Genomic DNA, 23,439 nt, shown 5'->3' with positions numbered 1-23,439 from the left:
GCGCCTTGTAGTCCTCAAGGGTCTCAGCCACGAATTCCGACACGGAGATCGAGTCCGGCATCGCCAGGGCGCCGGGGCGCGGACTGTCGCCGCCTCAGTCGCCCAGGACGCGGGCTCGGACCCAGCCTCAGCCGCCGCTCGGGGATTCGGACAAAGGGGAGCGCGGGCTCGGAAGTCGCCGCAGGGCGCGGGAGCCACCGCGGGACGGCCGGTGGCAGCAGGGGCGCGTGCAGTCCGCAGCTCTGCCCGCTGTGCTCCCGGAGACGCCGATGCCCCGTTCTCTGCGGGCGCGCACAGCCAGGGTAAACTGCGCGCCACCAAGCCGCTGGCCCGAAGGCCTCCCGCGGAGAGAGGCGGGACGGGGGGGGGGCGGGGAAGAGCGGTGTCCGCCAGGGAGGGGCGGGGCGGGGCGGGGCAAAGGTCTGGCCGCCAATCGGGGCACTTGCCGCCACCGCGCTGCCAGGAAGCGGAGGCCACAGAAAAAAGGGCGATGTGCGCTCCGGACCTGTCAGTGCCTGTGGGACGCCGCCTTGAGTCTGCCTTCGGGAGGTGCTGGGGTTCGAGGGCGCGCCCTCTCCCGAGCTGCGGTGCCCGGCTCCCACCCAGCACCCGCCATGACCTCTAGCAACATTACGCAGAGGGCGTGGAGTGGAACCGGGGATACTGGCTTCCCGGCTGGAGAGGAACCCACCCTTTTGCTCCCCAATCCCACCATTAGCCTCAGAACCCCCTGAATTCTCCACCAGAACTTCAGTGAAGGGCCAGTGAAGACATTGTTGGTAGCTCGCCCCCTACAGGACAGTGAAATCCTCCAGGGCACTTTAGAGGGAAAAGATGTAGGGACAGTTAGTTGGGGATGCAATGATAGGGACCATGTTCTGTGTGTGCGCCCTCTCACAGCCTTAAGAAGCCAGGGGTAAAGGCAGGTGTTTTGCATAGGGAGTTGACCATGGTACAAGCCGAATGGGAATTCAAACCCATTACCTTCGACTTGGAAGAATATTTCAACCCCTAGTAAGCATCGTGTTCCCTAAGCTTGTACAATTAGGGACACTCCCAGTTACTTGATGACAGTTTTAGGGTGGTAGGGCAGGCTTTAACCTGAGAAAATCATAGAATGCACTGATGTGCTGTCAGAAGTGAGGGATACCCAAGAGAACCAGAGGTAGAGCATAAGGGGGGTATTGTATCTGATGGTTCTCAGAGAGTACTCCAACCCATAGCTGATTGATCACAGACACAACTGGGCCAATAAATCGTCTGAATTAGGACATTTTCGTCTATATCTCATTCAGAAATTCTCAGCTGTATTTTTAAAACCCAAAGGTTCTCAAGACACTAGTCAAAAATCACACCCTCTAACTCCCTAGGCAAGAGGCATGGTTACTGCTGCTGCCAACAATACAGCCTAGAGAAACTTTACAAAAACCTTTTGTGTGTCTGAAAAGGAGGGAATGTGAGGGACATTGTAAACCCAACATGGGAAATAAAAGTGGTCTCCTACTGCCATAGGACAGTAGACTACTCAATCTTTTTAAGGCTCCCATGTACAAATCTGCTGTATGAGGTGGCAGCTGGGTTCAGACATTATGTATGGCTTCTGGTATTTTACCAGCACTGCGTGTGAATAAGTTCAGCCTTCAAAAATAGCTGTGCCAGTGGGTAGCTTTTATTCCTGTGATAGGCAATAAATTTCAATCCCAAAACTCTGCAACTCTCTGCCACTTTCCACCATTGTGAACATCCTTCCATTTAGTGTCTCAGGGACACACCTATCTCAGCATGTATAACTCGAGGGTATTGTGTTATGGTACAGGCTGTCCTTCACAAGGCAATTTTCTGATCCCTCTGCCTCTCTTCCCACCTATAAGTCCTTTTGTTCTTCTTTGAAATTGAAGAATATTCCATGTATCTTTTCAAGGGTTTATTTTTGGAAACTTGGTCTCTGAGATGTCTTGGGAAGTTAAAAGAAAATAGTGTTTTTCCTTGGCATTATATAGTACTAATCAAATGAATCAATGTGTTTAACATACACACACATACACAGAGACACATACACACACACAGAGAAACACACACACACCTACACACACACACACACACACGGACATAGACACACACACACAGGCACATACACACACACAGACACACACACACTGACACACACACAGACACACATACAGACACACACAGAGACACACAGACACACACACAGACACACACTGACACACACACAGACACACATACAGACACACACAGAGACACACAGACACACACACAAAGACACACACACATAGGCACACACACAGACACACAGGCACACACAGGCACACACAGGCACATACACACACAGACACACACACAGTCACATACACACACACAGACACACACACACACTCACAGACACACACAGACACATACTCACAGAGACACACAGGCACACACATACACACACACAGACACACAAACAGACACACAGACACACACACACATACACACACAGACACACAAACAGACACACAGACACACAGACAGACACATACAAACACACAGACACACACACAGACACATACTCACAGAGACACATACACAGACACACACAGACACACACACACAAAGACGCACACACAGACAGAAACAGACACAGACACATACACACACACACATACACACACAGACACACACACAGACACACACACAGACACACACATTTTACACGCGTTCGCGACCGGCCAGGAAAGACGCAGCAAACCAGAATCTTCTGCAGCAAAACTTTATTGCTTACATCTTCAGGAGCAAGAGTGCAAGAGCGCAAGAGCTCTATTGCTTACATCTTTAGGAGCCAGAGCTCAAGAGAGCAAGAGCGCTACATCTTCAGGAGCCAGAGCGCAAGAGCAAGAGAGCAAGAGAGAGAAAAGCGAAACCCCGTCCCTATTAAGGAGAATTATCCTTCGCCTAGGACGTGTCACTCCCTGATTGGCTGCGGCCCATCGGCCAAGTTGTCGTCACAGGGAAGGCAGAGCACATGGGGTGGAGAACTACCCTTGGCACATGCCCAGATTATTTGTTTACCACTTAGAACACAGGATGTCAGCGCCATCTTGCAACGGCAAATGTGGGGGCGGCTTCCCACAGATCCCCCTTTTCTTTTAATAAGAGCAATAGGCCACCCATATTAATGAGAGTGGAGATAGAGGTCAAATCCCCAGTGTGCAGGTAAAGGAGCCGTATACATAATCTCCTCCCAGGCTCATCACCCAGAGGGGTCCTGGTCTGGTCCCGTGTTGTTTTTCCTGGAGGAAGGACACTTGAACACTCAACCTTCTTGAAAGATGACATGTCTCCCTAGAATAGGCTCATATGTGCCGCAGAGCCCTTCTACTGCAGTGCTTAGCCGTGAAACTCTCTCGGGCTGCTGAAGCACACTCACTCTATCCCGTGCAATGAGACTAGCCTCGTGGGATGCAAGAGCTGAACGGCCAGCGACCTATTGCTTAAGCATAGATAACTATATATCAGGGGAAGCACCATGTTCTAGTGCTGCAAGCGCCTGGGCAATAACCACCTTGTCTCTCCTAGTTTGGGCCTTAAGCTTACAGACCAACCAAAGAAGCAACACTAATCCACAGCAAAGTGTATCTCCAAATAATATCAATCCCACCCATTCTTTAAAGAAGGAAAATGCTGAGGAGATCCAATTGGGTAATCCTTTGGTCAGGGACAGGTCCAAGCACGTGGAGTTGACCTGAAGTCTCAATTCCCAAAGGATCTGTTCAAATTCAGCCGTCCAATTCTGTAACATATACTGAGAAAGACTTTTTGACATATTAGCTGATTGGTTATCAGGTGGGGGAAGGAGTCTGCCCTTTATATCCCTCACAGAGCGACACTGGTCGGCTCTATGATAACCCTTGCCACACTTAGAGCAAAGAGTGAGAGTCCCCCCCTGTTTATCAGGACCTCTGCAATCTTTCTTAAGATGCCCAGGCTTCCCGCAGTTAAAACATGTCCTCTGATCATATCTGCCCATGGAGCGTTTTTGGGATTGGAGGATGGCGGCCGCTAAGCCTGCATTGGTGAGAGGTCCCCCAAGCTCCCGACAAACCCTGAGCCAGTCTTGTAAACCTTTGTTCTTTCTTGGGGCTATGGCCGCTCGGCACTCCTGTGTGGCTTGCTCATAAATGAGCTGTTCTACCAGAGGTGCGGCTTGCTCTGAATCTCCAAAAATATGCTCTGCTGCCTCTGTCATTCTGGCCACAAAATCTGAGAATGACTCCTGAGGTCCCTGGACGATCTTTGTTAGTTGTCCAGTGGCTTCACCTGCTCGGGAGAGTGCCTTCCAGGCCCTAATAGCCGTGGAGGAAATTTGGGCATAAGCTCCCCAGTGGTAGTTTGTTTGATCAGCAGTATAAGCTCCCTGACCCGTTAACAAGTCAAAAGTCCAATCTCTCTGCTCTGGAGTCAAAGCAGCAGCATTTGCTCGGGCCTGCACTTGTGCAGCCTCTTGCCATAGAGCTCTCCATTCCATATATTTGCCCATACTAGGGAGAGCGGCTTTTGCAATCATTTGCCAGTCGGCAGGAGTTAGTGCCATGCCGGCAAGCCTGTCTAACTGCACCAAGGTAAAATTAGCATTGGTTCCATATTTACGGACCGACTCGGCAAGCTCTTTAATCTGCACATATTCTACCGGAGCGTGGACACGCCCACCCTCAGCTCCTTCAAAGACCGGAAATGCCTGTTGTATTTTCCTTTGTTCCTCCTTTGGAATGAACGAGTCTGCGCATTGCCTCTCTGTCCATTGCCTCTCTGCGCAGGGCTGACGCACTACGCAGGGCGGGGGCTCCGCATAGGGCAGGAGTGCACTATGACCTTGAAGCCGACTGTCCGGAGGCCAAGCAGCAAACTGGCCTTTGCCAGCCGCTTTTGGCTTTTTCCTTAACTGATTAGCTAGCATTTTATCTGGCTGGTACCCTTTTCCCTCATAATGAGCTGCTTCTTCCTCCAAGTCTGTTTCTTCAGAGGAGAATTCATCATCTGATTCAGAGCTACCAAGAGCTGGCTCCTTGAGCTCATCTAGTGATGAATATAGGCTCCTTCTCCTAGAGACCTCCGCTAATTGATCTTTTTTCTTTTCCTTCCTTCTAATCTCTCCCCAGGTATTCTTACCTGACCTTAACTTTTCCTCGGGTTCAAGACCCTTGGAAAGGCCTGTATACTTATTTTGTGTACCATATTTCCTCTTTGCTCCTACTCTCTCTCCCCGCTTTACTTCTGATAGATTGCCCTGAATTTCATCCAGAATTTTCAGCCCTGCCTTAACCGCTTGATAACATGTGAAAAGGAACAAAAAGGCTCCTAACACTAGAGAAAGTTCAAGGCCAAACATACCTTGTAAAGCTATTTCCCACTTTACTTCTGATAGACTGTCTTGAATTTCGTTAGAAAGTTCAAGGCCAGACGTAACTTGTAAAGCTATTTCCCACTTTACTTCTGATAGACTGTCTTGAATTTCGTTAGAAAGTTCAAGACCAGACTTACCTTGTAAAGCTGTACTCACTGGTACCCCTGTTCCCCAGCTGAAGAGTTCTGAATTCACGCAGTTGAATCCTTCTCAACAGTCTGTTTTACGGGAACACTTCATTACCACCGTTCCCCAGCTGAGGAGTTCTGAATCCAGGCTGGATCCTTCTCAACAGTCTGTTTTACGGAAACCTTTCTGACCGTGACCCGCAGTTCTGGTTCCGGAATGAGGAATCTTTCTTGCGCCGGTGATGGTAACCGTCCCGAGTTTTCTCGTCCCGGGTTTTTTCCTCCCGGGTTCCAGCACCAACTCTTACACGCGTTCGCGACCGGCCAGGAAAGACGCAGCAAACCAGAATCTTCTGCGGCAAAACTTTATTGCTTACATCTTCAGGAGCAAGAGTGCAAGAGCGCAAGAGCTCTATTGCTTACATCTTTAGGAGCCAGAGCTCAAGAGAGCAAGAGCGCTACATCTTCAGGAGCCAGAGCGCAAGAGCAAGAGAGCAAGAGAGAGAAAAGCGAAACCCCGTCCCTATTAAGGAGAATTATCCTTCGCCTAGGACGTGTCACTCCCTGATTGGCTGCGGCCCATCGGCCAAGTTGTCGTCACGGGGAAGGCAGAGCACATGGGGTGGAGAACTACCCTTGGCACATGCGCAGATTATTTGTTTACCACTTAGAACACAGGATGTCAGCGCCATCTTGCAACGGCAAATGTGGGGGCGGCTTCCCACACACACACACACAGACACATACAAACACACAGACACACACAGACACACACACTGAAACACAGACACAGACACAGACATACATACACTCACATACACACAGGCCCATACACACACAGACACACACACACAGACACACACACACAGACACACACACATATACACAGACACACACACACACAGACACACACAGACACACACAGACACACACACACAGACACACACACAGACACACGCACACAGACACACACAGACACAGACACACACAGAGACTCAGACACAGAGACACAAACAAAGGGACACACACACAAACACATACACACACAGACACACACACACAGACATGAACATAATTTAAAGTTTAAATGTTGAACAGGAATCAAGAGAACACTACCCACTCCTTTGTATTTTGTACTGAGGATTAAATCCAAGGCCTTGAAACTATAGGCAAGTGCTCGAACACAGAGTTACTACCTGATCCCTCATTTACATATTTTTAATGCATCGAGAAAAGAAGATGCTGGTATTACCATTAGAGACACGGACAACACTAAGTTTATTTTTAAAAATACCTGAAATATCTATTTTTAAAAATAATTCTTGTTGGGCATGGTGTCACAACCCTTTAACCCCAGCACTCAGGGGTCAGAGACAGGTGGATCTCTACGAGTATAAGAACAGCCAAGTCTACAAAGTGAGTTCCAGGATAGCCAGGGTTCTATACAGAGAAAACCTGACTCAAAAAATATATAATAATTCTCAAGAATAAAATTGTCCTAAAACTGAAGTGAGGCAATATATAATTTTACTTAACCCATACAAACATTTGTGTTTTGTAAAATATGTTTTGTAAAATATAAATGCCTTTGATCATACAGTATTCTTTTAGACCTCACTAGGGGCTGGATCAATTTACATATCATGTAAATTATGTTACTTTTAAAGTCTGAGAAATTATGAATCCATATATATTTGAACCTATATTTTTCATGTAAAAGACTATAGTCCTATTATTTTTATATTTTACCTTCGGTGTACTGGTCTGGTTTTGTTGCTATAATATACCTGAGGTTGAAATTTCTGAAGAAGAGGAGGTTGGCCAGGATGTTGCCCAAATGGTACATTGTTAGTGCTTTTCTGGAGTATATAGAGCCCGTGGGTTCATCTCTACACCGGGAGATAATAAGAACAGCAAGGGGAGGGGAGAGGGGAGGAAGTTAGCTAGTGGTTTTGGAAGCTGCCCTGGTTAGTTTTGTCAACTGGACACAAACCTAGATATAACTAGAAGGGGAATCTCAGTCAAGGAATTGTTTCCATCAGATTGGGATTCAGACATGTCTGTATGACATTTTCATGATTATTAATTGATGTAGATGGCCCAGTCCACTGTGGGTGGCACAATTCCTAGGCAGGTGAGCCTGGCCTGTGTAAGAAAGAGGCTAAGTAGATCAAGGAAGGCAAGCCAGTAAGCACCGTTCCTCCACGGTCTCTGCTTCTGCCTCCAGTTCCTGCCTTGGCTTTCCTGAATGATGGTCTATAACATGTAGCCCAGTTAAACCCTTTCCTTCCTCGAGTTCGTTTTAATCAGTGTTTTATCTCAGCATAGAAAACAAACAAGGACAGAGGTGTACAGTCTAAGATCAAGCAGCCCCTTCCATGTAGCTTCACATAGTTGGTAGCATAATGTTGACATTATTTACTTGTAAGATTGATCACAGGCTGGAAAGCCAGAAAAACAGACATCAACTCCCTACTTTAGAACTCGATTTAATGAGAACTAATGGAGGTTCCCAAGAAAACTCCCTTAATTGCTTCCAAGGATAGTACCCTCAGTGCCCTAACTCCTCCTAGTCCCCACCTGAGCCCCACCATGACACCAAGGCCAAGGCTCCAATACGAGGACCATTAGGGGACAATCCACATCAGAGCAGTAGCAGAGAGAGAAAGGGTTTGTTATCCCAGAAGTTGGGATAAGTACGAACTATGCGTAAATTCATACAAGTTCATTTTAGATAAGTTTTTGTTGTTGTTGTTGTTGTTTTGTTTTTGTTTTTGTTTTGAGACAGGGTTTCTCTGTGTAGCCCTGGCTGTCCTGAAAAACACTTTGTAGACCAGGCTGGCCTTGAACTCAGAAATCAGCCTGCCCCTGCCTCCTGAGTGCTGGGATTAAGGGCGTGGGCCACCATGCCCTGCACTTCAGATAAGTTTTACCACTAAGAGTTATTTTTAAAAACTAGACCTTTGCCAACTGTGGTGGCCATACCTTTAATCCCAGCACTCTGAAGAAAGAAACAGGCAGATCTCTCTCAGGCTGTGGCTAACTTGGCCTACACAGTGAGACCCTCTCTCAGACAAGTGGATTGTTTTTGAGACTTTGAAGAGCTAAAAAGGTCTGGATAAAGACTTGTAGACCTCTGATGACATCATCAGCATCCTCTCAACAGTGCTTCTGGGAGGTAATGGAAACTAGCAGACAGGCCTTTGTTGGGGAAGTGTTACTAGATCCTTTCAGGGAAGAGAATACTGGAAGTTTGGCTTCTATCCTCTCTCTGATTCCCTTCTGTCATGCTGTGAGCATCTCCCCTCCCCTGCATTCTTCCACCACAATATCTTGCCTCAATTACAGACCCCAAACCAGCAAGACCAAAGGACAGAAACCTCTAATCCTGTGAGCCAACATAAGCTTCATCCTTTACTCAATTCAGCTAAGGCAACCAAAGGAAGAAGGATAGAAAAGTCCATGCCTGGTGCACAGTAAGATTGGCTAACAGCCCGTTTTCCAGAGGAATGTTCTGCCTCTATTTATTCCCAAGAACCTGAGATTTCTCACTGTCCAGCCAAGGGAAAAGGTAATGTTCTCAGCTCTGGAATTTTCTGGAGGCTTGGCTGGTTTAACACAGACATTTCCAGTTTGCTTGCAATTAACTTGTAAATGATTACACTTGGAATGAACAGATCTGGGTCTTAAAGGAACTTCTTGGTAAACAATGCAATAAAATAGTGACACCCACAAGGACCCGTGATGTGAAGAGGGAAATGTCACTGGGACTTTCTCCTCCACCTCATAGAGTACTTGCCCCCAGATAATGTTGTGAAAGCAACCCATTTACACCCCAAGGTGAGAGAAGCCACATGTATGTGTCACTCACCTCATGGTTTGTGCTTTGGGGACAGAAGTAGGGAAGGATTTGGCAGCACACAATTATAACACAGATGGAAATTTAGATCTGGGGGTCAGTTTTTTGCTGGTGTGCCCAAAGACCAGAGAGGGTGTCAGATCCCCTTGAACTGGGGTTACAGATAGTTGTTTTCGGTTTTTTGTGGTTTTGTTTCTTTGTTTTTTGTTTTGTTTTGTTTTGTTTCGTTTTTGAGACTGGGCTTCTCTGGCTTGTCCGGGCTTCTCTGGCTTGTCCTGGAACAAGGTTATCCCTGGCTGTCCTATAACTCACTCTGTAGACCAGGCTGGCCTCTAACCCATAAATGCACCTGCATCTGCCTCTCAAGTGTTGGGATTAAAGGCATGTGCCACCATTGCCTGGCCAGATAGTTGTAAGCCACCATGTGGGTTCTAGGAACTGAACCCAATTCCTTTGGAGGAGCAACAAGTACTTTTAACTGCCAAGTCATCATTTTTCCACCCTGCCCCTATCTTTAAAACACACTCACACACATGCACACGCATGTACAAGTGCACACATACACATGCACACACACACACACATGCACAAGTGCACACATATACATGTGCACATACACACACATTTTAAAGTTTTTGTCATTATTGTATGTGGCTGTTTTGCTTTATGTATGTCTGTGTACCACATGCATGCAGTGCTCTCAGAGACCAGAGAGGGCATCACATCCCCTGGAACTGGAATGACAGATGATTGTAAACTTCTGTGCTGGGCGTTGAACCTGCTCTCAACCTCTGAATCATCCCCCCTTTAAAAGGTGTTCTTCCACTGAGCTATGTCCTAGATGTGCTCATGTCTACACCACAAGTCTCTGCTCTACTGTTCACGATCCCATTATCCATGTTTTGTGTTTGTTTCTGAAAACAAAGAAAATAACTTAGGAAGCTCATCCTTGGGCCAGACACTTGTGCTTGTTCTTATTTTTTGAGACAGGGTCTACTTTGTAGCCTGGATAGCCTGGAATTTTCTTGTAGACCAGGCTGGCATCAAACTCACAGAGATTTGCCTGCCTCTACATTCCTGAGTTCTAGGATTAAAAGTAAGTGCCACCATGCCCAGTTTAGACCTCAACATTTGAAAATGTATGTTTTCTGGATCACCTTTATGACTGATTTTAGAAAATGAATGACAAGATAAATCTATCCTCAGCTTATTTTACAGAACAGCACAGAAAGACTTTTCATTTTGTCATCTTAATAAAGTCTGTAGACTCTCCGTGCAGAAAAACTAGACAGTACTAGATAAAGGAGCCTTAAACTGGAGTCTGTGGGGGCTACTCAGGTAAGCTGTGCCACACAGTCAGGAACGCTGGGTTTGGGAACTTGTGTATGTGGTAGAAATACTACATGGTAGTATTTCACTGTGCATCTCTTCCCAGTTTCATAGTCTGGCAGCTTGAAATTGCTTCGTAGGTGTACTTACACCAGAGAAATGGGCAGCTGCTGATCGTGACTGGGCTTTTTTCTTAACTGATTGTCTAAGTCCAACAAGGCAGCGGACTGTTGTGACTTTGTTGAGGATTATATTCACAGGCAGGCACATCTGAGCCACCACATTGTGAGTAGCAAAGATGTTTGTGGAAAAACGCTGCCAATCCTCTATGTTATAGCAAGGAGGCCACAGGTGTCATGGGCAGATGAAGTTAGACCAGACATCTTTACCAGCCTTGCTTGCACATTAACATAAACAAATGCCAACTGACATTGATGTTGGAAAGAGACTCATATGTCAATGACAGCAGCTACTTCTTTGCTGACTGAGCTGAATAATAAGCATTTCTTCTGCGTCTTATTTTGTCCAGGAATGGTTAAAATGCAGACTGGGTATTGATGCAAGCATTTGGCAAAAATCAATGGACACATACATATATGTGAATCAATTAGCTACATGGGCTTCACTATAGAGTAGCGGATATCTCTGAATCCTTTGCAGGCTGTGTGCTGTCCAGTCTGTAAGTCAGCAAACATAAAGTAAGTGTATTTATGGATATACACACGCATCTATTTTTCAGAGACTAGCCTTTCAGTATTTACCAGCCCACTTTGAATACAATTCTATCTTTCCTCCCAACAGGCAGAGCAGTGGCCCTCCCAACTCTGATTCATGCTCCTGGAATTAAATACATATAGGATTAAAGCCCTGATATGCTGAAATGCAAGCAAAGGCAACTAGTGTTATAAATATTATTTGTCTTTCAGCAATTGAGGGAATGCCATTTGTTGTTTTCAAGCCCTTAGAATAATACAAACAAGTGCCAGCAGAGGGCCAGGGTTTGTTTTCATGGGAAAGCAAAACAAACCAAAAAAATAATAGTTTAATTAGCACTCCATATGTAGATAGCTCTTGCTAAAGCTTTTAAAGAGTGCTTGCAATACTTTTTTTTTTCTTAGATCACAGCACTCTCTTCATAGCTGGGTGTGGTGGTGCATGCCTGTGATCCCAGCACTGGTGAGGCTGAGTGGGAAGCTTAGGAATTTGAAGCTACAAATTCTGGGCAGCAGAGCTGATTAGAAGCCAGACATAGTGAGATCCTATTTCTAGAAAACAAAACAAACAAACAAAATTCTTCTTCCTTTAGAGTGTGGATGCATTCATAGGTTTCTCTCCCTCTCCTTTAGATGGGGCAGCCATTTCTCCAGTGTTTTCCTATTGTCTATGAAATAAAAGTAAAGCTCTTGATTCTACTCTAGCCCTTCCCCCAACCCTTCTCCCAGCTACCCTCTGACCTCTAAGGACCTCCAAACCCTGCCTGTGTGTGTAGGGCCTTCCACTATGACAGGTTCGGTGGGACTCAGACATGAATGACTGGGAAACTTTTTTATTGCGCATTTCATAACATGTGCATAGTATATAATATGCTGCATAGCCTTCTAACAGGAACAGATGACCATAGCTGAGTGATTTTCCTCATCAGCCAGGAAAACACTTCCTTAGTTAATGTTCTCCAGGCTCTTGGGACTGAACTTGAGCAGTTATGTTTCCTTGCCCCTGTTGGTGAAATTGTGGATGTATGCAGTGGACACCCCAGGGATGATCAAGCACACCCCCATAATGGCGAGGCCAGGGAGAATCTAGAACCACAACTCCACACCATTACTCACACTCCAACCTGTCACTGGCTCCTCAGAGGTGACCCGGCTTTACCTCTCTTCCATTGAGAAACTTTCTTGACCACACCATTCATTCACCTGTAGAGAGTTGAGAAGTTGCAGCACTCACCCAAGAGCCCCACACTAAAGCATCTGCAGTACACTAGACCTGCTCAGCAGAGAGTGTCAGCCACATCCTTGAGATCAAACTGCCCTTCCCCACAACTCACAGAGCCCCTCTGTGTTTCCCCACTGAGAGCAGCTCTGCTCCTCATTGGCTCCCTCTAGGACAGGCTAGCTAGCTTCTGACCCTGGAACATTGTTGTGAGCTTTCTCACCTTCACACACCTTCATACCCTTGCACCAAATCCTTGGCCTGGAACACTTTCTTTTTTTTGACTGCTTGGGAAGTGTCTTGGTCATCTTTCAGAATCAACCCCAAACCTGAGCCCGAGGGTCCAGCTCTTTTCAATTCTTTCTCAGCCTGACTGTGCAAAATTCGTGGTCTTGGCTACTCTCCTTCCTTGAAGCATTAAGCAGAGAATCTGTAAGGCAGCAGAAAAGAAACAGAGCAGAGCACAGCACTAAGGTCTTGATACATGGGGGTAGCGGGGAGGGACATCTCTTGGAAACTGGGAAGAGGAAAGGGATGAGAAAGTGTCGGAGGTTAGACCAGGAGGGGGATAATGACTGGACTGTAGAAAAAAGAACTATTATTAATAAGAATAATACTAATAGATCTTGGTGCACAGTAAGACGCCTATCACCCTTTTCTCTGCCTGTCTCCATCCTCACTGACATGTGAAGTGATTGGTTTTTGGCCAAATATTGAGTCAGACAAGGTGAGAGCACTCACATCACTGAACTTACAATACATCTCAACCCTAATCTGTTCTAGAAGCTTCCATTATAGAACGATTTGTACTTATCGCTAAAGCATCTGCTTCTTAATATTTATTTATTTATTTATTTATTTATTTATTTATTTATTTATTATATGTAAGTACACTGTAGTTGTCTTCAGACACTCCAGAAGAGAGCATCAGATTTTGTTACCGATGCTTGTGAGCCACCATGTGGTTGCTGGGATTTGAACTCAGGATCTTTGGAAGAGCAGTCTGCACTCTTAACCACTGAGCCAGCTCACCAGCTCCAGAATCTGCTGCTTGATGCTCACCTCTTGCACTCAGCTTCTGGGAAGCTCTAAATTGGGGCAGAACAGAGTAGGACCTCCATAAATTTCATTTGTCTTTTTTAGACTGGTTCTTTCTATGGACTCCCTAACCATTACTAGAAATCTAATTGCATGGCACCACTTAGCTTAGATAGGGTTCCTTTTGCTGAGACAAAACACCATGACCAAAGCCGGTGATGGTACACACCTTTCATCCAGCACATGGGAGGCAGTGGCAGGCAGATTTCTGAGTTTGAGGTCAGCTTTGTTTACAAAGGGAGTTCTGGGACAGCTGGGCCTACATGGAGAAACTGGTCTCTGTCTTAAAAAAACAAACAAAACAACCCCAAACAAACAAAACAACCCCGAACAAACCAAAGAACAAAAGCAAATAGGGAAGGGAAGGGAAGGGAAGGGAAGGGAAGGGAAGGGAAGGGAAGGGAAGGGAAGGGAAGGGAAGGGAAGGGAAGGGAAGGGAAGGGAAGGGAAGGGAAGGGAAGGGAAGGGTTAATTCCATCTTTTGCTTCCATGTCACTGTTTCTTTCTAAAGGAAGTAGGGGCAGGAACTCAGGGCAGGTACTGAAGCAGAGGCCAGTGAGAAGGGCTACTTACTGGCTTGTTCCTCATGAGTTGATGAGCCTGCTTATACATTCCAGTACCACCTGCCCAGAGGTGCTCAAATGGGTAGGGCCTGACCCTAATAGTCACTAATTAAGAAAATGCCCTACAAACTTGCCTACAGGTCAGTTTTGTGGAGGCATTTCTTAAAAATTATGGTTCACTCTTCCAGCTTGTTTCAAGTTCATATACGAAAAGAGATAGATGAATAAATAAATAAATTTACCCAGGAAATCCTGGTTTCATCCCCAATACCACAAAATAGGAAAGTAGATAATGGTTGACAAATATAGATTATAGATGATAGTGGTAGATAATAGGAGACAGATGACCAGATACATAGATAGATAGATAGATAGATAGATAGATAGATAGATAGATAGATAGATAGATAGATAGATAGATAGATAGATAGACAGATAATACTTAAAATAATAGAGATGATAGAAAATAATGATATAGGTTATAGGTAAAGGACAATAGGAGATGGATGACAGATACGATACTATCTATAGATGATAGGGAATAATAAGATACATGACCGGCAGATCAAGAGATAATAAAAGAGAAGACAGAGCTAGGTAGATAGTAAATACAATAGATAAATAAAATAGCCGAGCATGGTAGCTTGATTCTTTAACCACAGTACTCAGGGGCCAGAGTCAATAGGATGTTTGTGAGTTCAAAGCCAGCCTGATCTAAATACTGAGTGCTAGGATAGGCAGGGCTATTCAGAGAAAGCTTGTCTTGAAAAACTAAAACTAAAACAAAACCAAAATGCAGATGAAATAGATGACAGGTCTAGATCATAGAAGAAGTTATCACAGAGATTGATTGTCATACAGGAGATCTGTAGTTAATAGAGACAGATACTAGAAGATAAGATTAGCTGGATAAGTAGATGAAGATAGAACAAACATAAGGGAAGGTCTGGTAAGGGAGCATGGGAATTGTGAGACCACAGAATGAGAGGACAGCATAGTTGGAAATGGGCAAGCATTCCACATTACTCCTTTCATAAGGACAGCAGTCATATTAGGTACTTCCTATTGCTGAGAAAAAGCCCCACCATGACCAGCAGTTGAGAGCTCATGTCTATCTTTTTTCTTCATTTTTCCACAATAGTTTTCTTTTTTTTTTAAAGAAAATATTCGTTTTCATTCTAGTGCACTGGTATTTCACCTGCATGAATGTCTGTGTTAGGATGTCCGATCTCCTTGAGCTAGAGTTACAGACAGCTGTGAACTGCCATGTGGGTGCTCACCTCAGGATTCATTCCATCAACAACAGCCCCACGTTATTTCAGAAGTATTATCCAAGGATGGGCTATGAACTCCAACACACAGAATACTCCAGCAAAACCTCCCCTCTCCACCTGTTCAGAATGCTGTGTCTTTTCTCATGGCCAGCCTAGGCCTCTGCACTCCTGGGTTGCCATAGGTTCAGTCCTCAGCATCTTTTCTCACCTACTGGGGCTATGGTTGCAATGACCATGGTCCAAGCCATGATCATGTCTTTGGATATGATCCCGTGCCAGAGCTGCCATGCTGCTGAATTAAAATTCCTCTCCACATGTGTGCTAGGCTTTGAACTCAAGTCATGCTTGCCCAATAAGTACACTTGCCCTGACCTCATTTTCCAAATCTAGATTCTGGGAGGCCTTATTTAGACCTTTAAAATTAGTCTTCAGGAGAGGAGCTCAGGTAGCTTGTATGCTTAATAGGATTTCCAGGATTTTCCATCAAACAAAATTCTGAAGCTTTATGTGGCAGTTAGGTGGAGAAGCTCAAAGCCAGAGTGTTGGGAATTTCTTTATGAGTGTAGGCAGGCATGGGGTCATTCTTGGAGGTAAGTGAACAGTGAGCCCATTCCAGAGCCCACAATCCAGCAAACCTCTGAGGATCCGTCTACAAAATAATGACTCGAGAATAAACATGGCCAAAAAGTAGGGAAACACAAAGCCTGGTGACCTAAGTTCAGTTCTCAAAACCAACGTGGTAGAAGAGAGAACCAAGTCCTGCAGAGTGCCCTCTGATTTCCACATCAGTGCATGCTCACACAAATATAATGAGAAATATTTTTAAGACCAAAAGCGTCCCCAGTGGAGCTGAAAGTGTCTAACATCCATGCTTGGATCACTCCTTTGCTCTCCTGGTATGTGTTTGAGGCAGAGGGATTTGCTTGTAGGATTCTGAGCTACCTGTAAGTGGAAGCAATGCCCAAATCACAGAGGCGACCTAGTCCCTACAGACTGTTTTCTCAGTGCAGTGGAATTCCTAGTGTCTGATGCCCTGTGGGGGGCTTTCTTTGCAAAAAGCTTATAGATTGTTTTCCTGAGGCTTTTTGATTTGCTTGGAAAACTAACTCTAGCAGCCTGAGGGTTGGGCATAATCCCCCCAGACAGCAGTGGGGAGCCAGGCACTTTGCCCCCAAACTTTCCCTTTTCTGTTAGTGCTTAAAAAACAGGGTTACATTCTGGTTCTGTTTGTTCCAGTACTCCTCTCCTTTCTCTCCTGACCTCTCCCACTCAGCTTGGGCTTCACAGCCAATGCTGATCTCACTGGCTGACTCTGCATTGCATTTTGGTGAGTCCCACTTACTAGTGCCTTGAAGTAAACACAGAAGCAGCTAGCTCCTGTCCTGGTCAAAGTTTCCTAGGCGCTCCCAGCCTCCCCAGGTCCATGCCCTGAACCCTCACTCCCCTGGGTAGAACCCCTGAGTGTGGAAAAGAAGGCCCCTGCATGGGCCAGACCTGTAGAAATGTCTGGTTAGGGCAGGATCTCTGGGTCCCTGTGAGGAATTACTGGAGATGGGAGCCCAGCAAGGCCAAGGGCAAGGGATTTGACAGAAGGGTTGCCAGCTGATCAATGTGGTCCTTGTCCCTTGTTCCAAAAAAGATGACACAGCGATCCAGCCTGGAGCTTTTAGGAACAAGCAGCATCCCTGGAAGATGCTGCTCACTACTGTGAACCAGGAAGAGCACTGATGGCAAGCCAGGAGTAACCTCCATCCTTCATGTCTCAGGGGACACATAGCCCATATAAGCAGGCTGCTCACTTGTCTGAAGTCTGATCCTACAGATCCTGTCCTGGCTAGTTTTATGTCAACTTAACACAAGCTAGAGTCATCTGAGAGGAGAAATCTAGATTTAGAAAAATGCTTCCATAAGATCCAGCTGTAAGGCATTTTCTTAATGAAGAAATTAAGGCAATTTCATAATTAGATGTGGGAGGGCCCAGCCAATTGAGGGTGCTGTCATCTCTGGGCTGGTGGTCCTGGGTTCTATAAGAATGCAGGCTGAGCAAGCCAGGAGGAGCAAACCAATAACTAGCACTCTCTCATTCATGAACTCTGCATCAGCTCCTGACTCCAGGTTTCTGCCCTGCTCAAGTTCCTGTTCTGACTTCCTTTGATGATGAACTGTGAGGTAGAAGCCTAAGCCAAATAAGCCCTTTTCTCCCCCACGTTGCTTTGGTCATGTTGTTTCAGCACAGTAATGGTACCCCTGACTTCAACAGGTCCCTTGTCAGATGAACTACTTGGGGCAGTAAAACATGCTCACTTTCACGGAGGTCCCAGTGGCTGCCAACCCACGGGGAGTGGACGCTTCTCTTGCCCACTGTTCACTGTCTTTGTTCTTCTCCCTCTAATTATCTAAGCAGAAGCTTCTGCACCACTTTCCGGGCTCTTCCTCTTCAACTAATGACAATCAGTTGGCAACGAATCCACGTGTCATTGGATTGGATATTTCAGTTTATTATCCATGGGCACTGTGGTCCTGAGCCCTCATTTTCCACTGTGCCCTTATCCATTTAGGTCTCTCCTCATCTGCAAGTGTTATTTTATAATAAATCTTCCCATCTCTGGGTTAATGAACTTTCCAATCACCCTCTTTACTGGGTGCCAGACGCTTTCCCATAGTGATCCTTCTAAAAAGCAAATGTAGTTTTAAGTAGCTCAGTATCTTCCAGGGTCTCCCTACAGTCTACGAATAAACTCTAAATTCTTCAATATGCTCTAAGAGATCCTTCATGGCCCAGAATGCCTGACTGTGCTGCCTCACTTCTCCTCCAACCTTGCTTGAACCCAGAGAATGAACCATAGTCTATTGACTCAGGCATTTCCTCATTAAGTTCCTGCTTTATTTTTTTTAAGATGTATCTATTTATTGTATGTATATGAGTACAATGTAGCTGTCTTCAGACACACTAGAAGAGAGCCTCAGACCCCATTACAGATGGTTGTGAGCCACCATGTGGTTACTGGAAATTGAACTCAGGACCCCTGGAAGAGCAGTCAGTGCTTTTAACCACTGAGCCATCTCTCCATCCCCAGTTCCTGCTTTATTTATCATTACACAATTAGTGTTTGGGAGTGGGGGGGGGGGGCTGGAGCATACATATAAGGGTGTGTGCATTTGCCCTAGCATGAGGTCAGAGGGAAACTTGCAGGAATTGGTTGCTCTATCTTCCCATGATTAAGGTCACAGGATCAAACTCAAGTTGTCTGCTCATGGAAAGTCACCAAACCACTTCAAAAAGGTTTGCATTTTCAAAGTATCTCCCTGATTGGAAATGAAAGACCATTTTGAAATCCAGGCATAGTGGTACATGTCTCGAATCCCAGCACATGAGAGGCAGAGGCAGATAGATCTCTGTGAGTTTGAGGCCAGCCTGATCTCCATAGTGAGTTCTAGGTCAGCCAGGGCTACATAGTGAGATTCTGTCTCGAGAAAACAAAATCCAGTACAAATGCCTTGAACCCAGATTACCACATGGTCTTCTGTGCTTAACAGAAGCCAACCAAGCTTTCATCCACTAGGGCTGTCTTTCACTTCAGTCTACCTGATGAATTCATTCCCACAGTCCAAAACTCAGCTTGCAAGCTTTAAAATTCAAGAGTACTCCTTCCCTTCTTCCCTTGCCATGTTGAGCATATCTTCAACATTTCCCATGGTACCTTGTTCTGTTGTAGCATGTGGTAGTTTAGATGTGAAATGTCTGCCAAAGACCCAAGTTTTGAAGAATTGCTGCTCTAGGTGTAGCCTGAGGAAGAAAGTTAGGTTATTGGGAGCATGCCTTTGAGGCACTGTTGGGACCTTGCTCCCCTTCCCCTCCCTGCTTCTCTGCCATGGTAAACCTGCTACATGCTGCTACCATGATGCACTAAGTTGCTAGATGCCCAAAGCTACAGGGCCAAGCAACCATGGACTGAAACCATGAGTCAAAAACTAACTCTTTCCTCCTAAATTGATTCTTTCATTTCGTCACAGTGATGTAAAAGTAAGTGACACACAACACTTTCCACTCACAGGTCTGTCTTTGTCACTAGATGAGTTTTCAGCAGATCAGGTATATAATCCTTTCAGCTTTATGTCCCTAAAACCCAGCACTTCCCCATGATGAAAACAGCTCCCCGCGGACTAGACATAGTAAAGCTTGTGAGGTTTGAAAACCAGAAGGCATGTTTGGATGAGAATCTTGACTGAATTTGTGACTAAATCCTGTCAGTCTTTAGTTGAGATTAATCAGTTTAGGAAGAAGCAGGTTGGGACTCGAAATCGGAATGCACCTAACAACTTTGCTGAAATGGTAAGCTCATTTCTATATACGAATCCTTAAAAACTGAGATTCAGTCATTCTTTCATTCATTTCTTCATTCATCCACTCAACATGTTCATGAAGAACCGTGTTTCTAATAGTTTTATTTTATTTAATACTTTAAAATTTTTTATTTTATCACTTTTATCATTATTAATTGTTTATATCACACACATATCACACTATGCATGCAAAATTCAGGGGACCATTTCCTTTTCTTTTTTCAAAAATTTTTTTTATTTTTAAACTTTTATCTATTTATTATTTATGTGTACACTGTTGATGTCTTCAGACACACCAGAAGGGTGCATCAGTTCTCATTACAGATGGTTGTGAGCCACCATGTGGTTTCTAGGAAGTGATCTCAGGACCTCTGGAAGAGTAGTCTCTGCTCTTAACCACTGAGTCTCTGCTCTTAACCACTGAGCCATCTCTCCAGCCCCATCTGAGGCCCATTTTCAAGAGTAAGTTTTCTCCTTCCACTGTGTGTTCCAGGGATTGAACTCAAGAAGTCAGACTTGCCTGTGCGCACTGTTACCTACTGAGCCATATTACTGGTCCAAGCATCACTTTTGTGCCTAGCAATGACTCTGCACAGTTTATTCTCACAAAGCCTTTTTAGTGCATCTATTATAATCGCCACTGTGCTACTTACAAAGCTAAATAAGTGTGCTTAATTTAGGACATAATGTAGGGTTTCAGTGTGGGTCCTCTCCCTTTAAGAACTGAGGCATGCCAGGAAATACAAAAAACCTGCAATAGAAGGTCCTATCCTGGACCTCACTATATAGACTAGGGTGGCCTCGAACTCACAGAACTCTGCCTACTTCTGCCTCCCAAAGTGCTGGAATTAAATTTTATACCACTATGCACTTTGATTTTTAAAAAAATTTTCTATTATGTGTGTGTGTGTGTGTGTGTGTGTGTGTGTGTGTGTGTGCTCACCCGCAGGTACTTTCATGAGTGCACTTTCCCATAGAAGCCAGAATCCAGAAGCCAGAGCATGATCCCTTGGTTGCGATCCCCAGTTGGGAATGCTGGGAAATTAACCCAGATGTTCTGACGGGGCAGTAGATCTTAATTGCTGATGCATCTCTCATTGATCATTGAGTCATCTCCCTGGCTCCAGGACTAACCTTCCAGACTGGCAACCTGTGAGGCAGCTTCTTGGCACTGACAGAATTTGGAGATGCAGAGAAGAGGATGAGATCACAGAGCAAGTGATTGCATGCAGCTCTGGTTCTCAAGCTCTATCATCCTGGAAGGATGCAAACATCAGGAGGTGTTGAAAACAGAAGGGTGGAAGGACTGAGTTATGCAAGCCCCCCCCCACCCCTTTGGCAATAACCTTTGAAAAGTCATAGCCTCTGCTCCAGTGATCTAAAATTTAAGAGGCTAAGAAGGGGCCCTATGCCATCCCAGCACACATAAGGTAGGAGGGATTCAAATTAGCAGAACAACCTCCAGATCAGACTCAGTGTTCGATTGTATCTTCCTAGGCAATAAAACGTGAAGCACATTCTTTGGCATCGAGGAGAAAGGCAGACTGTGGGCTTTTCCTAATTCTTTGGAGTTTTATAGCATGTCAGTTATTATAGCTCTGCTTACCACAGAGCCTGTGTCTCTGGAGCTGGAGCAGGCTGTGGATGTAAAAGGAAGTGTGGTCAGAACAGTAAAGCTCATCGTGGAGGGAGCACTTGGTATCCAGGCTCTTAACTCTTTCAAGATCTGTTCAGCGAATAAATGTATGTCTGACTGACTGGGGTTAGAGCTCACTCAGTCCTGGCTTCAAGTCCCAGCACTGCACAATGTGGGTGTGGGGATGTTACAGCCCTTGGAGGGTGGAGGCAAGATCAAAGTTCAAGGCCATTTCCCTCCTTGCAGCAAGTTGGAGGTCAGCCATAGTTAAATTGAGATCCTATTATTATAAACAAACAAATATAGAATACAGTTTATATCTACATTACATACCAGGACTCCCCTGGGAAACACTCCCTAGTCGTTAGGGATCTATTTTACATGAAACTTGGTACCTTAGGCTCTCTACTGATGCTTTAGTGTGGTCTATCGTGTTCATGTCTATGGGGTTTGCTACCATTCAAATTTATTATGCTCTCAAAAGTACTTGGTTGATGGGATTGCTTTCAATCTTATAATTTCATAGTTATCTTTTGAATAGAGTTTAGCATATATAAAATAATTATACTATGCAGCCTGATGATTATTCCTTCATGATAAACATCTGCTTACAAGGATCAGATCTTGTATAGAGTAATGCTAAGTTTTCCATGTCTGAAACACAAGTTCTCAGAAAGAAAAAAAGATGGGATTACTGGATGAGAAAATTTTTTGGTGCTAAAACACTGATGTCCAAACCTCTGTCTTCAGGCTTACAAAGTGCTGGACTCAAAGATGAAGAACAGTTGGCATGAGAAGCAGAAAGGAGCCTTCAGAAGATAGACCTGGGTCCTTCAGACCTACACCTGTTGCTGCTACTGTGAATGGTGCTGATATCTGACCCTAACCCAGAGGGCTGGATCCCAAGGACTAAGCTGAATAGCAGGAATCATGGTACTGGAATGCTGGCCAGAGGGCCTTTAGCAGGTGAACATTGTTGTAGAACACAGCCCTCTGACCAAAACAGACATCATCTTTATCATGCATTCTCCCTCATCAACCATGCATTCTCTCAAGAGATCATCAGAAGCAATCTGTGGAATGCTGACCTTCCCTCAGAAAAGGAGTCCCTGGATCCTTAGGTGAGACTTCAGCTTCTCCTTGCAGGCACTTAATTCAATTCGGCCCAATGGTAGTTAGTCTGGGGTTTAGGGATTACTAAAGCACAATGGCTGTGGAGGGGATGTAGTTAGATGGGATGTATCAGATGTGCTGTTTGAAGAGTTTCCTGTGTGCCTTCTTAGGGTTCACCCGTGTACCTGCTTGTAAATCTTCACCCCCACACTGTAAGAAAATAGTTTGCTTAGTTTGTTTTCTATTGGTTGGATAGACTGCTATTAAAGGAAGTGACTTGGGATGGAAAGGGTTTATTTCATCTTACAGCTTGTAGTCCATCATGACAGGAAGTCGGGGCAGGAGCTAAAAGCAGGGACCTGGAAGCAGGAACTGAAAAAGAAGCCATGGAAGTATGCCACTTACTGGCTTGCTCCCATGGATTGCTCAACCTCTTTTCTTATGCTGTTCAAGAGCACGAGCTTAGTGGAACACCATCCCTGGTGGGCAGGGTCGTCCTCTCTCAATTATCAGTCAAGAAAACCCTGCAGATTTGCATATAGTAAATCTGATGGAGGCATTTTCTCAATTGTGGTTCTTTCTGTTTGACTCCAGCTTGTGTCAAGCTGAGAAAAAACTAACCAGGACGTAACCTCAGTAAATTCATTGGTTCTGCTGGATGATCCTCAGTAGAAACATGTTGGTTTGTCATTGGGGCCTTAGGAGGAGGGAGTAGATGCTGCTTATGTTTCTCCAGAGAGAAACCAAGGCCTATCATTG

The 23,439-nt window shown here is 45.2% G+C and overlaps 1 long non-coding RNA gene across 1 annotated transcript; it reads left to right on the top strand.

The window, feature by feature from the left end:
- Positions 1–1,809: 1,809 nt before the first annotated feature.
- Gm40850 lies at positions 1,810–21,827 on the top strand. The gene is made up of 4 exons (XR_872531.1): positions 1,810–1,819; positions 4,116–4,119; positions 15,122–15,128; positions 21,761–21,827. It is a non-coding gene; the product is annotated as a predicted gene, 40850 (long non-coding RNA).
- The last annotated feature ends 1,612 nt before the right edge of the window (positions 21,828–23,439 follow it).

Source organism: Mus musculus, chromosome 12 (assembly GCF_000001635.26).
Source record: "Mus musculus strain C57BL/6J chromosome 12, GRCm38.p6 C57BL/6J".
NCBI lineage: Eukaryota > Metazoa > Chordata > Mammalia > Rodentia > Muridae > Mus > Mus musculus.
This window is presented reverse-complemented; position numbering and strand designations above follow the sequence as displayed.